Source organism: Periplaneta americana, chromosome 9 (genome assembly GCF_040183065.1).
Source record: "Periplaneta americana isolate PAMFEO1 chromosome 9, P.americana_PAMFEO1_priV1, whole genome shotgun sequence".
Lineage (NCBI taxonomy): Eukaryota > Metazoa > Arthropoda > Insecta > Blattodea > Blattidae > Periplaneta > Periplaneta americana.
Genome location: NC_091125.1, coordinates 134552233 through 134577240, shown reverse-complemented (window position 1 = coordinate 134577240; position 25008 = coordinate 134552233). Strand labels below are relative to the sequence as shown.

Here is a 25008-nt window from a genome sequence, read left to right as displayed (position 1 = left end):
GATGGCGGGCTTATGTGAGGGCGGCAATGAACCTTCGGGTTCCTTAAAAGCCATTTGTAAGTAAGTAACTTCATTTCGTCATCATTTGAAGATTCAGATTCAAAATTGTGGCGTTCGTACATAATTTGTAAAGTACGACAATATACGTAAATACATAACCTATAATATTTCCCCCAAGGAGTGATTATTATAATAAAAAAATGCTCTCTGCATGAGGGCAGTGCGTAGCGAGGTGTGATCTGTGATAGCGAGAACTCGCTAAGTGTGTGGAGGAGGGCTCTTCTCCTCTTTCTCGCAACACATTTCTCGCTAGCGAGATCTCTTCTAATGTGTAACGGGCCTTACTCTGCCCCTTATATTAACTTGATTCCGCAGATCTAATGACATTTCGCTGTTGTGTGTAAACAACAAGCGAATGTGCGTTACTAGGAGACGGTAGCGTGTAAGAATAATTGAAGAACAACTCTCGGCTTTTCTGGAGGTAGGATCCAGATCCCTAGATGTTGTCAACATGACTCCGATTACATGGAAACTGCATCTACCTCTCCCACAGTCGGCTAATGTTTCTTGTGTTTACTGTCCGGCCGCTCGCCGGCCGCCGCGGATTGGAGAACAGTTGTACACAGTCCGTCCGTCCTTACGCAGCTGCGTTTAATTACTGGGAGCATTTCGTGACGGCAACTTAGTTTTCATATCGCCAATTTATAGTTCAGCAATATGGCCGGAGATTCGAAGAAAAGGAACGTAAGATAATAATTCAGACATAGGAATGTCCGAAATATGAAGAAAAAAGAAAAAAAAAGTGACAGAGGCCTCATCGATTGGCTATAATTTAACTAGCTAAATAATTTATTTAATAATAATAATAATAATAATAATAATAATAACGCAAACGTTCCATAAAAGTATCCCGAAATAGCAAAGCTCGTGTTCGGGGACTGCACCGTTTTAATAAGATGACAGCGCTAAACTGGAAAATTTGCTACGATAGCTTTGAACCGTGCCGTTACGGTTAGGACCAAATTGAACTAAATACACAATGTTGCCAACATAAGGATATGACGTTGGTTTGTGGCGTCGTTAGAAGAAAAAAATTACCTTTTTTCTCTCTAATTTTCCCAAAATTGTACATTATTTTCTTTTTATTTTATATTCTTGAATTTGCAATATCAAGTGGAATGTATCAGTGCAGTGAGTGAAATTATAAAATTTAGTACAAGTTATGGTAAATAATTACCCAAGTGATTACTTTGAAACATCGCAGTTTAGCCTAGGAGTGCTACTCAGCGAATGAACTACAAAATTACGTCTCTATCATTATGTTATTTAAACTGAACAGGTTACTATGTGTTACCTTCTCTACTTTTAAACTCACGCTTTTGCCATATTTAACAGAACTAAACATAATAATACTTGTTATTTTCTTATTTATTATTTATAAATGTTATTATTACTCTTTAATCATTTATTTTAATTCATATTGGGTATTTCTTCTGTGGACACCAAACCTTGGCAGACAGCGCCTCGTGGTGGAATTGAGAAACAAACCAATTTCAGAATAAGATTGCTATTGTCAAGGCCGTATACAAAGAAGCGAAGGGAGCATAAGTCGGCCGTGTTACGTACTAAAAGATTCCGATTCTCACCGCTAGGAGCCCTGATTTACATATTGTTGCCATTACTTATTGAATGTCCTAGTAAATAAAGAGAGCGGAGATTATAATTAATGAAAGGGTGGAAATGCTGAATGTGAATAAAAGAGAAAGGGATTAAGAAAGTGATAGAAAACATAAGAAAGTGAATTGAAAAATGAGTACTATTCAGTCAATACTTAACATAAACACAATAAAACATGTTATAATAACATTTACACAGATTTTAAAAACAAACGTTTTCGCCAATTTTGATTGGCATCTTCAGGTCGTGTAGGTCGAATGGAACATGTTATAAAAAGTGAACACTTGGTATATGACGTTAAAAACCAAAGTTACAACTGTAATATCACTTAAAAACAGAGAATAGAATATAGCAAAAAGCCTCCACGATGTGTGTAGAATCACTGTGTTGAAAGAGGAGTGTGTGAACCAAGGAAACAGCAAAACTCTTCTGTCATTGCAGATACAGTTTTCAAGATAGATTTGAAGATGCTACGAACAGGTCGGTCGTGTGGCCGTTATGGAAAGGGGGAAAAATCCTGTAAATTGTAAGGATAGAATGAAAGAATATTTAGAAGCATTTAAGTATTATTTAAATCTTCTAAAACAATACTTACAAAAAATGGAAGAACGTCTTGAAATCCATGAGGCCGGCGACACGACTGATCTTTACATTAAGTGGTAGCGTATGACGAAAACTGTATACGTTGCACGACTAGTGGATGAGTGACCGTTACTTGCGTGTGATTTTAAACAGCGGGTTATTTGAATTTAGGTATTGTTCGTTAAGGAGCGGGCTATCATTATTATTAGAAAAGGTGGTAATATATAGTTCCTCCGCGGCATTCATATAATTATGATTGTTAATAGTCTTTAAGACCTGAAGGGCTTCTTCTATGCCAGTAAGTTCGTGATTAAGGGAAATGAGATGCGTGGCAAACTTTGATTTATTCCTATTGAATTTGAAGTCGGAGACGTGCTCCTTGTAACGCGTGCGAAAATTTCATTTTGTTTGGCCAACGTATTTACTGGGACAGTTTTTACATTGTAATAGATAGATACCGCTATTGGAAAATTTATTGTAATTTTGAATGTTATTGGGAATGATATTATTAAGTTTGTTGTTGGTACGGAATGCTACGTTAATTTGTTCTTCTCTAAAAAGGTTACCTAATTTGTATGACACATTACCGAAAAAAGTCATGGGTTTCCAGTGGGTGGTTTTAGTCTTTTTGACAGAACTTATTAAAGAGCTATTAGTTTTGGTTTCTGCTTTAAATTTGTTTAAGCGTTTTCTTATCAAATTGTTAATTAAATTCTTATTAAAGCCATTGATTTGTGCTAAATTTACAATGTATCTATATTCAGCCTGATAATTGTTTCTGTTTAGGGAGACTTTGAGCAACCAGTCAACTAGAAAACGGAAATTACTAATCTTATGTGTGTAGGAGTTCAAATCTATCTTGAAAACTGTATCTGCAATGACAGAAGAGTTTTGCTGTTTCCTTGGTTCACACACGCCTCTTTCAACACAGTGATTCTACACACATCGTGGAGGCTTTTTGCTATATTCTATTCTCTGTTTTTAATGATATTACAGTTGTAACTTTGGTTTTTAACGTCATATACCAAGTCTACACACATCGTGGAGGCTTTTGCTATATTCTGTTCTCTCTTTTAAGTGATATTACAGTTGTAACTTTGGTTTTTAACGTCATATACCAAGTCTACACACATCGTGGAGGCTTTTGCTATATTCTATTCTCTGTTTTAAGTGATATTACAGTTGTAACTTTGGTTTTTAACGTCATATACCAAGTCTACACACATCGTGGAGGCTTTTGCTATATTCTATTCTCTGTTTTAAGTGATATTACAGTTGTAACTTTGGTTTTTAACGTCATATACCAAGTCTACACACATCGTGGAGGCTTTTGCTATATTCTATTCTCTGTTTTAAGTGATATTACAGTTGTAACTTTGGTTTTTAACGTCATATACCAAGTCTACACACATCGTGGAGGCTTTTGCTATATTCTATTCTCTGTTTTAAGTGATATTACAGTTGTAACTTTGGTTTTTAACGTCATATACCAAGTCTACACACATCGTGGAGGCTTTTGCTATATTCTATTCTCTGTTTTAAGTGATATTACAGTTGTAACTTTGGTTTTTAACGTCATATACCAAGTCTACACACATCGTGGAGGCTTTTGCTATATTCTATTCTCTGTTTTAAGTGATATTACAGTTGTAACTTTGGTTTTTAACGTCATATACAAAGTGTTCACTTTTTATAACATGTTCCATTCGACCTACACGACCTGAAGATGCCAATCAAAATTGGCGAAAACGTTTGTTTTTAAAATCTGTGTAAATGTTATTATAGGGAAGACCAGGTAACTTGATACCCTAAGGGTGAAACCTAACCATTTTTCCCCCATTACTACAAATGCTAGTGGATTATGGTGATTTTCTAGTTTGAAGGTTGAATTTTCTTTTGCCAACTTCGTTTCGAATTTCGATACTGACAAATACTATAAATGGTAGTGATTTTGTAACCGGTATGTTGGCAGCTGAGGCAAATATCGACAATATTTGCCGGTACTGGAGTTCCATGAAATTAAAATTGTACTAGATTTCTCAGCCGGTTACTGGAAGATAGTGAAATTCGAACTTATTAATAATTAATTAATATTAGTATTAATATTAATACATAATAGTTATGTTATGTGTTGCGTTGTGGTTATAATTCAAGAATAGTCAGATAAGTACGAATGAATATAATATACTTGGGCGTGATAATGCACGTGGGTAATGGATAGAAATATTATTTCAAATTTTAATGAATTTCTTTCGTGTTTAGATTTTTATTACTATGTGAAAAAAATGAAATAGTATTGCAGTGACTCCTCCAAGGAAGAAAATGTGTGGCATTCAGAGTACGCTTCAGAAATCTGTAGTTCACGTGTATAATGAGTTGAAGAAAGAAGATAATTAAGAAGGAATTATGCTAACGGAGACAGCAATTTCAACCAGAATAGGACAATTATTAGGAGTAAGTATTCTTAAGCATACATTTCAAAGTGGTATTCAGTTTTAGGAGTTTGCACTAATAATTTCATGATTGTGGTCAAACAAAACAAATTTTTAGGTTAGGCCTAATGTTTAATCAAGTCAGTGATTTTCATATTGCCAAACTAAATACATTTAAGATACTGTAATACTGCAGTAGGTGATAGCTTAAATACATTTACAAATTAGACGAACAAGTAATCAAACAGCACGAAAGTAAATTTCCAGTTTTCTCTTTTGGTATTAAATTAACCGTTCAGATCACAATTTACATGCCACATCGGCCGAAGAAAATACAAGTCATATTGTAATTATTAACTTGATATTGCAGCAAATATTACATGAATGTTGGCCTGTTATGGTGCTTAAAAATAATTCAGTTTTATATAATAACTATATAACATACTCTATAAAGCATAGGAGCGTTGACTCTGGCTGAATAATTTATTCATGACTGGTCTAAGTAATATTAAATATGGTGTTTCTTCAGAAAAGCTACCCCACCCAAAGTACTTGTTAAGATATAACACTCGAGAGGACGAGGACGCACTACTGGGAAACTAACCATTTCTCTTCGTCCTGGACCTCTCGCATGTTATATTGGTAATTAGTAACAAGTTTGAGGGAGGGACTACAACAATGCATTAGAATATACAGGTAAGTGTCAAAGGATTTTTGTGCTGAAAGTATTTGTGGCTGTGCACTAAAACCACGTGTTCATCACTATGTAAATATCACAGAAATCAATTAAACAAAATAAAATTATGCCTTCTTTGGTGTAGCTTTTCTGGAGAATTACCTAAATATTAGCCTGCTTAAACCTATCGTAGACCCAACCTAACATGTTGATCATTTTCTATTCATATAGCTGTAAATGTTGGTATTATGCATGAATTTTATGATATAACAATTTTTAGAAGTATTATGTTATTGTTTGTTATTACAGCTTGGCTTAACTACAGCCACGAAAGTGATAAATTCACACAAGGGGACCCCACTCGTGACACCAGGAAAACATAGACTACGTAAACATCCAGTGACTGATGCTGATGATTTTACGAAAGATGCAATTGCGAGATTTATTTATGACAAGTTACATAAATGTAGGGAAGTTACAGGAATTATTGTGTTGATTTATGCAATGTAATTCTGATATTAGTCATAGGCCTAATTTTCATTTACTGTTACAGGGGAAGTACTAACAGCAGCAAAAGTTCTGGAACATATGAATGATGATTATGAAACATATTTATTTAGAGTATCCTTATCATCGGTGAAAAAAATTTTGAAAGAGATGAAATTTCTATGGAGCAAAGGGGATCCTTATACACATGTATGAGAAAGTGATGTTATTCTTTTTAAGAGAATATATAAGAAATGTGGAGCGTGAGAACCCTAAACCCGTAGTATTCTTGGATGAGACTTGGATTTTTATGAATGGTAAATTTCAATGTATTGTGAGACATTGAGTGATTGAATTTTTTACTAACAAATAGATTAACGCTTATGTAGAATATGAAATTGCAATTAATATAGGCTACTAGTAATGAATTCAGGTGGGAACAACATGTTTTGCAATTAATAGTTTCATATTATAACTAGAGGTTAGTTATAAAATTCTTGAACGGTTTTCCTGTCTTTAAAATTTTTGTGTCTCTTAGAGTGTCAATGTGAATTGCTTTTCTCTCTCTGTTTTTTTAAGTATGATCACCCACTTATTCATGAAATAAACCAGGTGAAGTTTCCAGTGACATGAATGGTGTTATTCATAGACCAACAAATGAGGGTGGAAGATTAGATGCCGGAACGAAAGGTGGATTTATACTCGGTAAGTTATATTGATTTATATTTTACATAAATTTGGCAAGAGTAATTTTTTAAATCAGGGTACAAAAATATAAAAATTGGTGACTAAATAAAAACGTGGGAAAGCCTTTCACCAAAGAGGATCTCATGTCATGTCATGTTATGTTTTATTTTCTTTATTTAAATGCTGTGAATTCATGTGACGTAATTATATGCCCAGGTATAATTTTTATTGCAGGTGCTGATTTAATTTTTTCATGCAATTGAAAGAAAAGTCAGGACTACCATAGTGCTATGAATAGCCCTGTAGTTGAGAAGTGGGTGCAGACACAGTTGTTGACCTGAGAACATTAGGGCAATGCGTTATTGTCATGGATAGTGCTGCATATCATAGCAGACTTGTGAAAAATCAGCCAACAACAAAATGGAGGAAAGAACAGCTACTGGTGATTGCAACTGAATATAATAGATTTGTTGTACTAAATGATAAGAGTTGATGGTGTGAAATCACCTTTTGATATTACATTGCAATATTAATTTCCATACTTTACAGTCATTATTATTATTATTATTATTATTATTATCATCTTTACTACTACTACTACTACTTATAGATGTTACTTTTTTCTTTCAGGTGAAATTGAATCTACATAAGAATCCTAAAACAACAGAGCCTTGCCAATTACTGTTCTGAAGCGGCCTTGTCTTATGTGTTGTGTCTATATACAATTAATTCTTTCAGTTTTTTTTCCCCTTTAATGTAATGAAGTTGTTGGTTGATTGATACCAAGTGTTCAGCAGTTGATGTCATTTGTTATCTTGCACTCCAATATTTAACCAGATGATTGAAAGCTGTGTAAAGTTAAACAGTCAAGACAATGATCCATATCTTCATTGAGATTTCAGAAATGGCATGGGGAGATTCTGAAATATCAGTTCTTTGTAAATATTTGAGACAATCATGGCCTGTGATAATATGAGTACTGCCACTGTAGATTTTCATAGAAGTTCAGTTATTAAATTAGGTGTATTATTTTTACTATGTATTGTACTATATTTTTGTTTCGCTTAATTGATGAATTATATATGCTGTAAATTGAATAGTAGACTGTAGGTCTATAGCTTAACTGATGAATTGTATGTGCTGTAAATTAAATAGTAGGCTGTATACCACAAGTGATGAATTGTTTATGCTTGTAATGTGAAGTAATTTGCATGATATTTATTATCAGTTTCTGTATATTTCAACTGATTGAATTGTTTATACTTTTAAATTGAATTAACTTGCTTGCTATGTATTATATTTTATAGCTTAACTGATGAATAATTGTTTAGGTTTGTCAATTTAATAATCTGAGTGCCATGTACTTCATATTTTTAGTGGAGCCATCAATGTAGCTTAGTCGGTAGACTCGTTGGCCTGCAAATTCAGAGCTGCACTCGAGGGTAGTTTGGATCCCCCATTTGGTCTGATTAGTTGGTTTCTTCTGAGGATTTTCCTCCATCGTGGAGCAGACGCCGGATGGCCTATTGCAATTTTTTCATTTGCTTTAGAATCATTCCGATTTTTGTTACCACATTGTCATGTTCTGATCTTGTTATTCTTTTAACAGTGTGGTAAGATGCAGGTATAGATAACCTTACAGTAATTTTGCTACCTTTCAGCTACCTCATTACCTCCCACTCCATAAAGTTCATGGATCCACGGAAGTACCAGTCGTCGATGTAATTCGACCATTTTGCTTAAAATATTAAAACACTGTAAAATATTGAGATTTCATGCTGTTACGTCCATTACTGCAGCAAGAACATCTGATTTTGAATCTGATAGTATGACAGCCTTCTCAGATTTATGAAGTCGATACTGGAGATTTTGTAAGCTTAAAAGTGTATCTAAATTTTCACTATCAAAATTAGTCAGTGTTTGAAGTTAGTTAGTTAGTTAGTGGCGTTTAAAAAGGGCGCGTCAGCTACTATGGCTATTTGCGCCCTTATCTAAAATCTTTCACTAAACACAAACACAATACAATAACCAGAATGTTTAAAAAGCTAAAAAGCGTTGTCACGGTTAAAATGGGGCAAACAAGTGTTTGAATATAATTCCCTGTAAAAGGGAATATACTGGTATTGTACTACAACACCACTACATCTATGGCTTGGTAAACAGGATCCATCTATAAAAAATACTGTATGTAGTCACTCACTGACCAGATCATTTATCGTTTCTAATGATTTTTAAAATGTCTGGAGAAGTATCACATTTCTTAACATCATCTGTTAAAGTTAACTTATATACTATTCATTTTGAAATAACTTGGGATTGTGTTTTATTAGTAAAGTTTCCCTTAATTGAGCAAGTTTGAGTTCTCCAAGTAGAGTCAAAAAGTCTGTTGGGATTTTGGCTCAGTTTATTAATATTTGTGGACTGTGATTTTTTGTTCTAGACAACCATATTATCTGCAAATGATGAGATTATCATAAGATCTATTTCTTTAGTTAGACCATCGACATTAATATTGGAAAATGTATTCCTGAAAACAACAATGTGGGAAGCCCAGATGAATCTGTCTCTATTTACATATTTGTGACAATGAATCAAATAATCAAGTCACTGACCCAGTGTAACACTTTATCATGGACACCCTAAGTTTGCAATTTCTTAAGTGATTTATATCTACAGAGCCATATGATCCTTGAAAATAAATTAAAATTAAGTTGTTTTGTTTTCTGTTTAAAATATCTTTAATATCTTGACTAAAATTTAAAATCTGTCCATTTGTTGAATGCAATTCTCTAAAGTCAACCCAATAAAATGAAAGTTAGTTACTAGATTCCAGGAACCAATTCAATCTATGAAATCATCTCTTCCATAATTTTGGCTATCATACTAGTAAGTGGTATCTGTCGATAACTCGAAAAGATATTAGTTGAATGATTGCTTTTCAAAATTGATGTTATGATAGATTTTCTCCAGACAGATATTGTATTTTAGATGAGATTACAAGATAAAAGTAGTGAGTTTGCTTGTTTGCCAACATGTTTAAGAAAATCAGCATGTGTATTGTCTGGACTTGGAGATGTTTTGGGTCTTATGTTATTAAATTAATAGTAATATTCAGTTCTTGATTAAATATTGTTATATAAAGTAGATAGTAGATTTAATATTTCTTTCAGTTTTTCCTTAATAGTCTGACGTACACAGATAAAACTAACAACCACACCACCAACTAATCTAATAGAAATTAAAATATAATTAAATGTAGAAAAAGTAATTAAAATTATAAATACACGTAATAAACCATAACCCCCTAATTTCAACAATATACTATTTTATTCCCTTTTACAACTTGTAGATAATTATTAATTATAGTTATTACTTATTAGCATAATATTTATTGAACTTATTGGCTATTTCACTTCGTTTGAAAGATGTTATTGTGTACAAAAAGCATTTTTTGATGATGGTTTCATGCTGTATGTTGTGTATAAATCTATGATTTCTGGCCATCTGTTCTGTGTAATCCATCTTTTGTATAGAATTAATAAAATATTCTTTTGGAAGTAATTATTTTATTAATTGAGTATTTAATTTTCACCAGCTCACATTTCTTGAATCATTTGCTTTTTCTTATTTAAATTTAGGACACAAGAGCCAAAAAGAGACTTCACAGTTATGTATCATACATTTTTTCAATGACAGACGTGGAGTTTGCAGAAATAATAAGTGTAAGTGTAGCATTATTAAGCAATTTACAAACAAATGAAATCTTTAAAAAGGTATCTAGAAGTGAAATTGCTTATGGCTTTTAAGGACCAAAATTATTTTTGTAAGTTGATTTATTATTATTTCAGTTTTAGCCTAGTTGTATTATCCATTTCCTTACTAATTTCAAAAGATAATCAGAAGTTCATTCGAATTCCAACCAAAAGTCAAGTGGTTATTAATTTATCTACCTTTAGGAAGTACAGTATATGTACGCTGGAATCTTTGAAGTGAAGTGACAATAATTTAATTGGTCTTGGAACAGATTTGATTCTTGAATATTATATACTATACTTTGTTGTATATTTACGTCTAGTAACCTATTAATGCTAATACTAATAATAATGTAAAGGAATAAAAGAATAGAACATAGCAATACATTTCTCATTATTATTGAAACTATTTAGAATAACCTTCCAACATTAAGGTAAAGTACTGTGAGTAAAGAAGTCATTCAGTACATAGGATCGTGATTTTACTACATGTGGTGATATCTGGTAACAGTTGGCAACACTGACAAGGCGGAAATATTTGCTGTTTGGGAACTGAACTTACGTGATCCTCACTATATAACATGTTTTATTGTGTTTATGTTAAGTATTGACTGAATAGAACTCATTTTTCAATTAACATTGAACTTAACGGAACCAATATGCCTTTGAAATAAGAAAGTGAGAAATGAAAAGGTAGTACAGGGTATAGAAAGAAAATAAGAATGGAGATAGTAAGAAGGAAAGAAAGCATGAAATCGAACTTAAGAATAGCCAATCTATAATCTTTCCGCCGTAAGAAAAATCCTAATATAAACAATAGCACGTGACTGAAGTGAGGCTTCATTGGCCGCTGTTTGGCGCCATAGATTCTCAGTACGTGTTCCCGCCTACTGTTGTACATTCTGTTTCATGTTAAACATTTCCCGTTACTCGTCAAGTAGACCTAACCTCACTACTATGCATTCGTTTGCTTATGAAACATTTACTTTTATAATTACTGTAATTAAAACTCACTTAACTTAATATATACAGTTAAGACTATTTTGTTTTTGTCCCCTTTTAATAGGGTTTCTACTCTTACGTTTAATAACCACACACACCGAGGATGCAGAAGCCATACTTCAGTACCACGTGGTTACATGAAAACTTCGAGCTCAAGTGATGCCAGTTTGTTACAGGAACAGACTACCTCGGTATTACTATTGGTATTCATCCGCGTTCATAGTACGTAACAAACTATAAAAGTAGCTTTTATTTTACATAGCGTTTTACATATGAGTGAAGTTATATGTTTCGTCGTATTTAACAACTAGAATTTAATTTTTTATTTTCACATAATATAAGATTATGGTTTCCAAATACGAACTATATCTTCCTGCGTCATGTGATATGACAGCAACGTGCTTATGTTTACATTAGGATTTTTCTTACAGCGAAAACCATATAACCTCATTAGAAATTGTTTCAGCAACAGCACGCAAACCACCCAATAATGCATAATTAGAATTAGATCAACAAGCAATCATAACAGTATAAACACCTAAACTAGGACAACAAAGAAAAAATAATAATCCCAATTCAAAGGGAATAAAACCGTAACAGGATTCTAGCAATACATTATTGTCCAGATATTGAAATAGCATTCTCAAGAATTGCACACATTTGTAAAAAAGTGCATTTAATAACAGAACTAGTAATCATTTGAATGTGAAGTGATGCATTTCTTTTCTTCAGCGTAGTAGGGTAGACTGGATTTGGATGAAAGTCCGGTGTTATGGAGGCCATAACCGGCTTTATGTACGTGTAGCTGTCGAGGGTGGTGCGTTTGATTGCCTTCAAGATCGGAGCCGTAGTGACGATGAGTACTGCCACCCGGATGTTCTCATTGACGTTTCAATTAACCCCGTGCTCCCCTCGCCGCACGGGGACATCGCTGGAGCGTGTCAAGGCCACGCCTTGTATGTCTCGGCTAGGCGCGGTCAGCGACCAGGGGATCATATCCGCCAGATTTGTTGTGGACAGTTGTACTCCCGGCTGGCTTTCTGTGAATACTTCGTTTTTACCAACCGTAACGCCTTCTCACCAAGTGCATTCGGGATTCGATCCCGATTATCTTCTGTGCCATTTACAGTGAATATGACCACGTGAGCGACTACAGTGCTAACGCTTTGGCATCCCATCCAGAGGCCAGAAATCGATCCCTGTCCAGGTCTGGGTGGAATTCGCGGCGGACAAAACAAGCGTTACAGACAGAGGGTTTTTCTCGGGGTAGGTCTACTTCCGTTTTCCTCTTTAGTTCCACCAACACTTCTCCCTACTTCATCTATCATCTGTAATAGTGAAAATAGACTGGGGATGAATTCTGGGGATAATACGGGTTTCCGATGCTATTCTAGATTCTATAGAGCAACGTTTCTCAAACTATGGTGCGCGGATCACCTGTGGTCCGCGAGGTCTGCCCTTGTGGTCCTTCAAAAAATACAGAAGAAAAAATAAAATTCGAACGATTTGCGTATCACACTATAGCTTAAAATCTCACAGTTTGGAAGTGACACATGACAATCGAATTTCACTTTTTCTCCCAGTACAGACATTTTATGAAATTTATTATCCTATCCGTCTATCAACTTCCCACTCTCAGCAACAAAAGAGGGATTTAAAGCACTATATAAGTGGTGTTTCTCCACATCTTTTCCCTGCACATCTGGCGCCGCGCCTGTAATCCAGCCAGGGACCACCCGAATTCATAACAGAGGACCAAAGTACCGAACCTTAATTCAATTTCAAAATATAAGTATACTGGTGTTAAAATATGCTACGAAAATGATAAATTTGCTTTCGAAGGGAACAAGAGTAAGGTGGTCCGCGGAACTGTTCTGACCTTAAAAAGTGGTCCCACTTCAAAAAAGTTTGAGAAACGCTGCTATAGAGCATTCGGAGTAAAACAAATTCCATTGGCTATACAGGCGTCTTCTTAGTGGACATCCTTCGCCTTTGTAATGCAACTAAAATAAGTTATTTACGTATTTTATAACGTATATAAAATAAACAGAAGTAAATCTAAATACTGTAACTAAGCATTGATACAAATGTCAATGCTTTATATTGCTTATAAATAAACATAATATTTCGGAATATGTATGATAAGAACTTTCTTGTGTTAAATTTTAACGTAAACATATATTAGTATCATGTCTGGATATTTCGAACAGCTGAGTCAGTTATTGTGCAATCTAAGCGGTCGTAGACTATCATAGTGCACAATAGTGGCAAAAAAACCGGACCGACCCTTGTAGCTGATTTCAGAGCCTTGTTCACTCCAGAGCACGATAGACTGGTAACTAAGACTTTCGTGGTTCGAATCCTGCCTGGGAAGGAAACTTTTTTTTTGTTCCTTACTCAAATTTATTCCCAATACTTTTCGATTGCAGCGATATTTTACTACATAATTAACTTATTCCCAGAACATGAATTTTACCAGCAATCGAAAAGTATTGGGAATAAATTTGAATAAGTAGACAGTAGATAGCATGTCTGAGTAATTTTATCTTTTCGATCGGTCAGAAGTGAAGATTGAATTTACAGTAGGCCTACGTAAGGTACAGAATTATTTCAACATGAGTTACTGGTACGAAGGACGAAACTGGAAATTGGGATTAGGTACCATAGTATATAGTGAGATACTAAGCACAAAAGAACTGAAGCCTCTATCGAAATGAACGGCCACCATTTTTAAAAATGTGTTTAAATAATCCATATTATAATTTTATTTTTCAATTTAAATTCACTGTATATTTTACGCTAATGTGCAGTAGACAGTATAATATACAATGCATAATGAATACGTCCACATGGATAACTCAGTTCATGAGTAAAGGCACTTAGGCCTATTGTTAATCCTGTACTGTATTTTGATTAAAGAAAACCCTAATGACAATTATCAAATTTAAAATCGTGATATTTCCTAGTTTAGCGTAAATGGATGAACTACTTTTCTTCCCTCCTATACCTAATAAAGTGATTTGCTTGTACAGTGAAACCTCTTATTCACGGACATCGAAGGGACGTAACAATCTCTCCGCATCTGGGAGGTTTCCTTTATTGAGAGGGAAGCTTCCCAATCTAACAGTAAATTTATAATATGCATTATGACCCCTTCACGCTTTAGATGACATGTATTACTGTAGTTTAATTCTAAATACAACTACAGTAAATTCTTTGCAACTTTGAACTACAGTAAATAAGACCGAAAAAGGAAAATACAGTACTGTGCCATTCAATTTTATTCTAGAGCTACAGTTATGCAGTACTGTAATTTACAGTATTCAACTTAACCTTTACGTTCAAGTGCCATGTCTCTCGAAACAGAACAACTGATTGAAGTGAAGAGAATAATCCTACCAACCTATCTTGTGTCGAATACAATTTCACGATCGCGGAAACCTTGAACCCATCAGACAAGTTAAAGTTTATGATTTTGTTTATCTACCCGCTTCCAGCTAACAAGGGGTAGCCGGCTGGGTTAGTGGTAGCCTACGAGACCCTTATTGTCTGCTTTTATGTTAAGGAGTTTCTGTACAGTTCTCAAAACTAAATTTTCCATTTTTGTAACACATTTGGTCTTAAAATCCAAGTTCTGTCCGCAGTCAGGATGTAAAGCAAGCTTTAGGACTGTGAAACAGCTGTCCGTGTCCGTGTCTGAGAGTGCCCGTAAACGAGAATTAAACGTATCATTATTTCTATATTATTTTAGTTGGAACATAAAAATCTGTCCGTATATGAGGAGTGTCCGTATCTTGGGGGTGTCCGTAATTGAAGAGGTTTTACTGTATTTTACGCCAGTATCATCAAACTCCAGTCGTGGAAGGGGATAACAAACAGTGTTTCTGGTTCTCAATCGTTAATCCAAAGGTATAGCCAGGTTATTATTAGAAATGTTAGTAAAAATAAAATGATGTCCCGGTACATTACAACTGATGATGACATTACCCTTGGAATGTGGCATGTATTACCTGCCATCCATCAACTTTAATGCCAGGGTGTTACAACATTCACAATCGCCAAGAATCACCCGAACATAAAAATCACAGTGTGACAAAATCGCTATTATCTGTCACAGCGATTTTACGGAACAATCACAGTTCGGAGCTGTGACTACAAAACGCTGTTAGACCTCATCTCTAATCTGGCTCTGGCACAGAATTGACAATAATTTCAGTTACGACAAATGTCTTTGCATCTTGAACCAGCAGAGTTTTGAATTATTGTAGTTCCTCTTACACTAAATTCCGGACAAGTTTGTGACGTATGGCACCTTCCTGCAGAAGTCGAGGGAGATATGGAACTGAAGTCTCTTGGAATCGGGTCACAGAGTTGTTTTGCTGGCTGTGTATAACCATTAAGGAAACACTTCGCTGTGTCCTCTCTCTAAAAGTTGCATGGAGTCATCCGAGACAGCTAGACAAACACAAATGGAATTTAATTTTTAGTGAGAGCAGACCTCTCTGTGTACCGTCGTTTCGGCACGGCATCCTGTGACGTCACGCGATCCAATTGGCTTAGCAAACAAAACACTGTCGAAAGAAAATTTACGTCTTTATTTCTTATGACAGGTCGGGTCTTGCATCTCTTTAAGACTACTCTCTTCTTGAATATTAAAAGTATTGTCTTCCAGGTCACGGCATGGCGAATTTGCATCTGTCGGCGAGACAGTGCAGGCGCGTTCTTGCTGGGTAGAAATGAATGTAATATTTTTACGAACGTGCTATACAGCAGCATGTGTCAATACTACTGCATTTTTAACGTGAGACATTTATGTTCGAAAATCAAGTTGCGAAAATTTTGACATCTCATGTCAGTTACTTAGCAACGGCAGTGAATTACGTCACACTTACTGACGTCACTTGCTTAGGAAAGGAAAATTCGGATGAAATATAGTAATTAAATTGTAAATACTTGTAGGCTAGAGATATATGAGGGACTCGGAAGCAAAGGGATACAAGTGACATTTCTAAAAACACGAGTTAACTGCATCCAGGACAAGCTGAAACGTTCAAAATTTTAGGGGCAAAGAGATACATCTTTCAACCACACCACACACTAAAACTTAAATAAAAAAAAATTCACGGAATTTACGAAATCTTAAATACTTTCAACCTCATTTTCTCACAAATAACTTAAGTTCACTTATACCCCTTCGATTCTGACCCCCTCATATGGTATTTATTTAATAAATAACTTAAGGAAAATAATCATCAGTAACAGCACTTAAATTGCATTAAATTTAATAATAATAATAATAATAATAATAATAATAATGATGATGATGATAATGGATCTGAGGGAGGTGAGAAGTGATGATAGAGACTGGATTAATCTTGCAAAGGATAAGGACTGATGACGGGGTTATGTGAGGGCGGAAATGAACCTGGGGATTCCTTAAAAGCCATTTGTAAATAATGATGGTGATAATAATAACGATGATAATAATAATAATAATAATGATGATAATAATAACAATGATGATAATAATAATAATAATAATAATAATAATAATAATACCCGCTTGGGCTGATTACCTGATTGAGGTTTTTCCGAGGTTTTTTCCAACCGTAACGCGAATGTCAGATAATCTTTGGTCAGTCCTTGGCATCATCTCGCTATCACCAATCGTATCGACGCTAAATAATGTAGTTAATACAGCGTCGTTAAATAACCAAGTAAAATGATGATAATAATAATGATAATAATAATAATAATAATAATAATAATAATAATAATAAGACCTTTGGGGAGGCCGAGACGTAGGTGGGAAGATAATATTAAAATGGATCTGAGGGAGGTGGGATATGATGGTAGAGACTGGATTAATCTTGCTCAGGATAGGGACCAATGGCGAGCTTATGTGAGGGCGGCAATGAACCTCCGGGTTCCTTAAAAGCCAGTAAGTAAATAAGTAATAATAATAATAATAATAATAATGATAATGATAATGATAATAATGATATTATGGTAATAAGTGATTGAAATCATTTTAGTTTTGTTATTTAAATGTGCAGAAATTTGATCCGAACAAATGTAACATTGTAAAATTCCTTTCCAGAACGAAAAGTTACATTTACTCGGATGAAATTTCTACACATTAAAGCACAAAACTAAAATAATTCTTTCTATTTATTATCATAATACACTGCTCTCTCTTAAATTGACTGAGCGTACTGAGAAATCAACCAATGGTTCTCTCGAAGCACGGTATGAAATGTTTAATATAAAACAATGACTCAAAAAGGAAGCAAAACACGAGGAACGCTGTTCTAATATTGTTTTGTCTGAAATATCTCAAAGAAATTAATGACATTGCTTACGGTTCGCACTATATAGCGAGAAGCGTAGACACATGGTTTTGGAACAACCCGGTCAGTGCACCAGTTTCTTCTTTCTTTAGAAGGAAAGTAGGCCGTGAGTGCCTGAGGAACTTGTTATTAAGATTAGGAAATGAATATAAAGGCATTTCCAGTAACTGGGGAATCGTGATAATCTCTCTGAGTCGTGGGAAACTGGCTTTGCATGTGGTCTGACTTTCTAACCTGTGGGGGGGTCGGCAGGTCATCCCACGCACAAGATAACCAGCATAATGCTGGGTGTTAACGTCTGTACTCTACCACACTGCTGGAGTACTTTAAAGGCTGGTAGAGTAATGAGAGCAAGTAGCACAATTCGTTTTTTGTGTGGGCGTGCGTACGTGTATGCAGGGAGCGAACGAAATTTCTTGGACGTGTAGACCATGTTACAGACCGGTCAATTATACATACAACTCGCACAAGGTACGCATGCGGGTGGCTTCTGAGTATCTGACTTCGGGAGTTCCCTAACGGTAATCAGAAAAACTCAGACTTTCCCAAAATAACATCGAAACGCCACATATGCGATGGCCAAATCTGGCATGAACACCCCTCAGGTGATGTAGATCGTTTGGAGTTTAGAGAATACTATTGGATAATTATATAGGCGTCTTCTTCTTTGTACGTGCCTAGAGTCGACGGCAATTCGGAAGGCGGTAGTCTGCTAGCGTTTGCGTCGAGAGAGACAGATAGAGAGAGCAAGGCAGCGACAACATTGCCACATCGTACTTCACATGCATGTGCAATGTAAATAGCGCAGGAAAGAATTTAAATTATCAAAAGACAATAATGACCTTAAGCATTGATTACTGTAAGAATGACACCAAACAAACCCTCTTTTCTTCAGTAACAATATTCTTTGCACGGTTCTCAATCCCACACCACATGCTTCTGCAGTCGATTCTTGCGCTTTGGCAACGTTGCAGCCAGCATCAAGATGGCTGGCAGCGTTGTGCTCGTCAACGTTTTTAAAATAATTATATACCTTAAACAATATTTTCCGCGCCTGCCTGTGCAATACTTGTCTTTTTACAGTCTCTCCTGCCGTTTATTTATCTTACACGTACACAGTAAATGTTAGTTTTACTTATTCAATGTATTGAAACACTCACATGTGAACAAACGAACTTGGGAAGTACTTGTTATAGACTGATTGCGATTGGTTCTACTGTACAAGCTTGTGACGTCACATACTAGGAGTGCTACGGCGCATATAGCAGTTGACCGCCTTCCGAAATGCCGTCTAGTCTAATACGCAACATTAACTCGAACGAGTGTTTCAAAACATCATACATTGTTATACCATGAGTTTAGAACGTAATTTAGGACATTTTGAGCAACTACTCTGAAATTCAATGGAGGTCATTTTACGACGCTTTATCTACATATTAGGTTATTTAGCGTCTGAATGAGATGAAGGTGATAATGCCGGTGAAATGAGTCCGATGTCAGCACCGAACGTTATCCAGCATTTGCTCATATTGGGTTGAGGGAAAATCTCGGAAAAAACCTCAACCAGGTAATTTGCCCCGACCGGGAATCGAACCCGGGCCACCTGGTTTCGCGACTAGACGCACTAACCGTTACTCCACAGGTGTGGACAGTTCAATGAAGATTGTCGCCTGTTCCTTAAATAAATAATTTAATTTTTACACGAAAGATCACTTGCCAGATTGTAATGCCGTGGACGTTATCCACGAGACAAAGTAAGCTCGCGCAAGGAACGATTACAGAAAAGCAATGGTGGCGTTGCTTTTTGTTTTGACGTGTGTATATAGGCACGCCGAGGGAGCGAGAGGTACAGGGCGATAGAAGTACTGCCACTTCCAAGAAGATGAACAGATGGGGACATCGCCTGTGGAAATAAAGAGCGTAGCAAAGGACAATCCGAAGCGAATTAAACGTGTAACACATGTTTACTAATAAAACAATAATGTGGCGGGAACGCTCCATCACTACATATTATAATAAAATAAACGCACTTGGAACAACACACGTATTCACATGCAGTAGAACTGAATAAAAGAGTAATGTAACTCACAACGCAAGAGTGATTCTATCGACGTCGTTTCTCTTCCGACTGTACTCTTGAATATCATTCAAGCTATCTCGTGACCTTTTCAATCGCCCGCTCTTCAATATCGCATTCTTTCGTTCGCATTCCTACCGTCGGTATTCCCTGCTTGCGAGACCTATAATATGCTTGCGTACTGTAGTGCTGAGACACGACAAAAGTGCCAGTCCCTTAGGCTTGACTCGATCTGTATTCATGCCCAAGAGCAAGTCTTTCACTGCAAACTCAGCTTTCTCCAATCTTTCCTATTTTCTGCCTTCCTCTTTGTCTCCACATATGGTCCATATATCTTAATGTCGTCTATCATCTGATATCTTCTTATATCCCGAACTCTTCTCCCGTTCACCATTCCTTCCAGTGCATCCTTCAGTAGGCAGTTTCTTGTCAGCCAGTGACCCAGCCAATTCCTTTTCCTCTTCCTGATCAGTTTCAGCATCATTCTTTCTTCACTCACTCTTTACAACACAGCTTCATTTCTTATTCTCTCTGTCCACCTCACACGTTCCATATCCACATTTCAAATTTAAAAAAATCATAATTTCAGGTAAAACCGTTTTCTGTGCAATTATTTTAAAGACTCGAGTTATAGCACAGTGTTCGAGTGGCAACGTAATGGGAACTGATATATCGCTCGCTCTCTCTCTCTCTCTTTCTTTCCCCCTCTCCACCTCTCTCTCTCTCTCTCTCGCTCTGTCAGAATGGATAGCGATGTAACTACCTATGTTGCAGCGATCTGCTATTGGTTCTCGCCATATACAGGAGATTTGGATTTCAGTATACTTACATGTGTTCATTGCCAGCGGTCGAGCCTTAACCAGTAAACGTCATTACAACACTTAACATCATAACGAATGATTCAGACGTAAGCTCAGACGTTGTTGCTTGGTTGCATCTGAGCTGGTTTCCATAGCAACTGCGGGGACTGCTTCCAAAGCGACATGAGGAATGGCCAGCCCGCAGAGAGTTTGATTCTATAATTCATCGTAATAAATAATTGCGGGCCGGTCAGCAGCTGACTATATAATTACGGGCGTGTAGAAATGTCATGTCGCGACGATCAATTGGTAGTCTTGCTGATTTATTATTCAGCGGACAAGGAGTGGGAGATACGCCACTGTTACAGGCAACAAGTGTCGGTGTCACGTGTCCAGTTCAGAATATCGCGTGTCTTAGTATCTTCGTGAACTGCCTAATCATAGGATTCCTTAATTAATATGAGGAATTATGGGAACGAAACCTGATTCTCAGGGATAAACATGATATTAAATTGTTTATGTTTATTAAATTGTTTGTGTTTGTTAAATTGTTTGTGTTTGTAATTTGAAGTAGTTTGCATGATATGTACTATCAATTTCTGTATATCACAACTGATTGAAATTTTTATGCCTTAAATTTAATTAACTTCTTTTGTATTATACATATAGTTCAACTGATGAATGATCGTTTGCGTTTGTAAATTTAATAATCTTATTGGCTATGTATTGTATACTTTTAGTAGAGCCATCGATGTAGCTCAGTCGGCAGACTCGCTGGGCTGCTGATCCGGAGCTACGTTCCGGCTTGGGTTGGATCCCCCTTTGGTCTCAATGAATGGTTTCTTCCGAGGTTTTCCCAGGCGTGGGACTGAAGCCGGATGGTCTATGGCGAGTCCTCGGTATCACTTCGTTTCCCCCTTTGATTTGATTACCTGGTTGGGATTTTCCGAGGTTTTCCCCAACCAAAAGGCAAATGCCGGGTAATCTTTTGGCGAATCCTCGGACCTCACCTCATCATTGTAGAAAATTACTACATTGTAAAACTGTAAAAATTGTAAAATATTGTAAAAATTTGTAAAAATGTAATTGTAATATTGTAAAATTTTGACTTGTTCCACATCTTAAAGCTTCATTTCTCATGTAAGATCTATGGAAAATAATAAATAAATGAAAATGAAATTTATTAAATATTTTTAGTAGGTTATTTAACGACGCTGTATCAACTAGGAGGTTATTTAGCGTCGATGTGATTGGTGATAGCGAAATAGTATTTGGCGAGATGAGGCCGAGGATTCGCTATAGATTACCTGGCATTCACCTTACGATTGGGGAAAACCTCGGAAAAACCCAACCAGGTAATCAGCCCAAGCGGGGATCGAACCCGCGCCTGAGCGCAACTTCAGATCGGCAGGCAAGCGCCTTAACTGACTGATCCACGCCGGTGGCTAATATTTATTATACCGTACATAATTGGTGTATGGATATTTCATTCTGAAAGAAGTGGATTGTTGACCAGATATGACGAGAATTTTGTAAGTTGACTTTTGTTATTAGAAATTTCTCGACAGATTTTAACTTTCGTAGACTGGAATTCATTAAGAGTACAGAGAAAAATGGAGACACTTCTTTTATTTTGACGTAGAATTACATCTTTCTCCTCACTAGGTATGCGGGATGGGTTAACTTGAGACTGGACCATCACGTAAAAATCTCTTCTCCTCGGCTTTGTTTTATATTTTTCATTCTTCTCCTTTCTCTTGTTCATGGAATTTTGAATTAATACGTGCATCTCTAATAAGCAGGCTTCGAGACTTCGGACCCAATAGAGCAGTCCAGTGGGAAATCCGCACAACGGCGTACTGAGTATAGTGGTAAAGCATACCGTGGGTGGGGTACTGTAGAATGAATGCCAACAAATACGCAAAAGAAAACGCTCTGGATTTGAAGGTTCTGATGAATAATTTGGTTTTCATAAAAACTGTGTCTGAAACTATTACACGGTTAGAAAAGTCAGAGCAAGAGATGCCGGAAGTCCTCAAATTAATTTAGAAAATGATGCAGAGAATTAATGAGACATCAAGTACACCGGTTACTGAACGTGTAAAACAGAAGTGGAAATCAATTTTATTTAAAAATAACGGATATGGAACACTGTGTAATATAAACAGCAAATTAGTGGACATAGAGTCACCCGAGAGTAAAGTACTGTCTCTTAGAGACTGCAATGATGTTAGGTTTTTTCGTTTTGCTCCTATCACGTCATGCGACGTAGAGCGAAGCTTTCTACAGTACAAACTTTGGCAGATAACGGAAAAAGATTTACGTTTGAGACACTGAGAATGTGTCTTGTAGTACATTGCAATTCTGTATTGTAATTGTACTTCCTAAAGACGACCAATAGGATAAATGAAAAAATTAAAATTGCTACATGCTTATTTCCACTATTAACACTGTGTGTAAATAAACACAAATGCTTATAAAAGACAGGAGAATAAATGCTTTTCACATTCTTTTGACATTATCATTGTGTAATGTATATTTACTTTCAGACTGTACATATGTGTGTGTTTCCCCATACTACCGTACTCTTCTCTAAATAGCAAATGTTACCTCAACACATCTCTATCTACCTGCAACGAGTCAACAACCTATAGTACATGCACAGTAAACTTATTGTATCGGGTCCAAAGTCTCGAAGCCTGCTAATAAGTATGGCTATGAAAAGGGAGCAGTTAAAGCTAGTGATGGTACCGAGTATAGCTGCGGCGGGTGGAATGGGGTGAACTTCCCATACAACTTGTCGTAAGCAGCGTGCAGACTGTACCGCATCATCTCTTTCAATAGGCAATACTCTTGGCACAATGCATCACCATTTTCAAATTCCAGTTCTGTATTAACATGCAATATATTCACAATTTCAGTAAGGACACTGAATGTGAAAGTATCATTAAGGCTTAGAAAAGTGATTTTCTTAAGAAGTGAAGAATAGTAATCAAACCATTTTTGCCAATAGTCAATGGCTCTCTGATACACATTCAGTGCTTCCTTCTTAAAGAGATGCACATCAGAATCACTCAAGTTATTCAAATGCTGATTTACTACCAAGCCATGTCACCAACGAGCGCCACGAACTTGCCTCTGTGTCCTACAATGGCGACTCGTGATATTTTTTGTATATAGGATATGGGATTGACGACTGATGACCAAGACAGAAATTAATATTAATATAATATTAGAAGTAATAATAGTAAAAGTAACAATAATAATATAATAGAGCGTGCAAAATCAATAGAAGTAGGCCTATGTTAGTCTTTGACTCACAGTTCTGGAACTGGCAGTTTATTAGTAGTGAAGTTCGATTCTCCTCCCCATTTTAGTTGCGCAAATGGCTCCTAAGCCATTGTACTGCCCGATATTTACCGATGCTCCGTCATACGTTAGCGCAATTAATTTCTTGCTACAGTTAAATTCTTCTAAATGATAAAATATAACTTCAGATATTTTTTCGGCTGTCCTGTCATCTGAAAGTCCTGTTAATTCTTGTATTTATTATAGCTTATTTTATTTATTTTTATGTAGGCTAATTTTGTTTTTATTCATTTTGTTTTTTATATTATACCATTTTAAATTATTTATTATTTCGTTTATTCTATTCTTTTAAAATGACCAATGAACTGCATTTAAGGAGGCTATAAGGGTACTTGAAATTCTTATTGCAGTCTCTGACAGGGTCTCCATCACCCAGAAAGAAGGGTCGTAGTATTAGGATACGCGGTCATATCCTCGAACGCAGTTATATTCAAGCTATACTCCGTCCTTTGCACTCTTCTCTGTCCGCTAACTTCACTGTTAGAAATACCGTTTGCTGTAAGATATTTGGATGGTTCCTCGGAAATCATTTCTGAGTTGTGCAGTGGCGACAACTCATGACACGAAGTGGAAGCTTAAAGGAAATTAAACTTCGGAACGCATTGAAAATCAAAATCTGTAATTAAAATGTTTTCGCAGGAGTTAACATATATTTTCTATCCAAAGAGGCACGAAATTAAACTGTAGGATCATCCTCATATCCTTCATTGAGGGATCGCCACTGGTGTCCTATCCAAAGTCCTTATAATATTTACAATCTCTTTGCTTCTGTTCATCAAAAAGTCATCATCATCATCTTCACTTCATGGTTTAGGCTTAGTGCCTGTTCCGTCTTCACATTTTATTGAGTTCCACCTCTTCCTAGGACGTCCGACATCTCTTTTGCCTTTAGGTTGGTATTGTGGTATCAGTGCTGGAATTCTTTCATTATCCATTCGAGATAGGTGTTCTTTCCACTTTTCTTTATAATCTTCAACTTTATCGTTTATGTTGTATATATTTAATTCTTCACGGATATCCTCATTTCTTATCAGATGTCTTCTTGTACATCCCTTTACTCTGCGAAGAAACCTCATCTCTGCAGCCTGTAATTTACTTTTATCTCGTTCTTTAATTAT

General features: G+C 36.0%; 1 protein-coding gene and 1 long non-coding RNA gene across 4 annotated transcripts in view; both read left to right on the top strand.

Moving 5' to 3' along the window:
- The window catches only part of alpha-Man-IIb (alpha-Mannosidase class II b), a 1305824-nt gene that overhangs the window by 217074 nt on the left and 1063742 nt on the right, over positions 1-25008 (top strand). The window lies entirely within an intron of this gene.
- Positions 4043-10864, top strand: LOC138706535 (uncharacterized). 2 transcript variants are annotated; one of them, XR_011334023.1, is made up of 6 exons: positions 4043-4713; positions 5677-5833; positions 5921-6170; positions 6433-6558; positions 6775-6982; positions 7171-10864. It is a non-coding gene; the product is annotated as an uncharacterized lncRNA (long non-coding RNA). The 2 variants fall into 2 exon arrangements; XR_011334022.1 differs by having other exon boundaries at positions 6433-6982.